This window comes from Hippopotamus amphibius, chromosome 17 (assembly GCF_030028045.1).
Source record: "Hippopotamus amphibius kiboko isolate mHipAmp2 chromosome 17, mHipAmp2.hap2, whole genome shotgun sequence".
Taxonomy (NCBI): Eukaryota; Metazoa; Chordata; class Mammalia; order Artiodactyla; family Hippopotamidae; genus Hippopotamus; species Hippopotamus amphibius.
In genome coordinates this window covers 15527724-15529023 of record NC_080202.1, presented here as the reverse complement: position 1 = coordinate 15529023, position 1300 = coordinate 15527724, and the positions used below count along the sequence as shown (strand labels likewise).

Genomic DNA, 1300 nt, shown 5'->3' with positions numbered 1-1300 from the left:
ATGGCAGTGGGCAAGAACAAGTGCTCATGAAAAGTGGCAAAAAAGATTGCCAGGAAGAAAGTGGTTAATACATTCTCTATGAAAGATTGGTATGATGTGAAAGCACTAGCTGTGTTCAATATATGAAATATTGGGGAAAAAACTAGTCAGGAAAACTCAAGGAATCAAAATTGGATCTGATAGCCTCAAGGGTCATGTTTTTAAAGTGAGTCTTGCTGATCTGCAAAATAGTGAAGTTGCATTTAGAAAAACCAAGCTAATTACTGAGGATGTTCAGAACAAAAACTTCCTGGCCAACTTCCATAGCATGGGTCTTACCTGTGATAAACTGTGCTCCAGAATGGCCAAAAAATGACAGGCTGTGATTGAATCTCATGCTGATGTCAAGACTACCAATGATTATTTGCTTTATCTATTCTGTGTTAATTTTACTAAAAAACACAATAGTCAGATTTGGAAGACTTCTTATGCTAAGTATGCACCAACAGGTTCACCAAATCCAGAAGATGATGGTAGGAATCATGACCCGAGAGGTGCAGACAAATAACTTGAAAAAAGTGGTCAACAAGTTGATTCCAGGCAGCATTGGGAAAGACATAGAAAAAGCTTTGCCAATCTTTTTCTCCTCTCTCTGAGGTCTTTGTTAGAAAACTAAAAATCCAAAGAAGCAAAAATTTGAATTGGGTAACTAATGGAGCTTCCTGGTGAAGGTAGTAGTTTTGGAAAAGCTACTGGGGATGAGTCAAATGCTAACATTGAATGAGCTGATGGATATGAGCCACCAGTCAAAGAATCTTTTTAAAATTCAGACATTTAATGGTGACAAATAAAAAGTCTTATTTGTGATGTTTAAAAAAAATAGAATAGGTGGCTGCTGTCAACTAAAATCAATAGTGCACTCAGTAGCAGTCCTCTCTGAGTAGCAGGTTCAGAGTTGACTTTCACTTTCTTCTTTTTTGCTTCTCTATTTTTTCGAAATGTTATACATTGAATATATATTCCTTTTGTTAAAAAACTTATTTTTAAAATATGAACAAGGGGCTTCCCTGGTCGCACAGTGGTTAAGAATCCGCCTGCCAATGCAGGGGACACAGATTTGATCCCTGGTCCGGGAAGATCCCACATGCCGTGGAGCAACTAAGCGCACGAGCCACAACTAATGAGCCCATGCTCTGCAACTACTGAAGCCCGTGTTCCTAGAGCCCATGCTCCACAACAAGAGAAGCCACCGCACTGAGAAACCCATATACCACAACAAAGAGTAGCCCCCGCTCTCCGCAAATACAGAAAGCCCGTGCGC

At 39.8% G+C, this 1300-nt stretch overlaps 1 pseudogene; it reads left to right on the top strand.

The window, feature by feature from the left end:
* On the top strand, nucleotides 1-802 carry LOC130839550 (40S ribosomal protein S3a-like; annotated as a pseudogene).
* Nucleotides 803-1300: the final 498 nt, after the last annotated feature.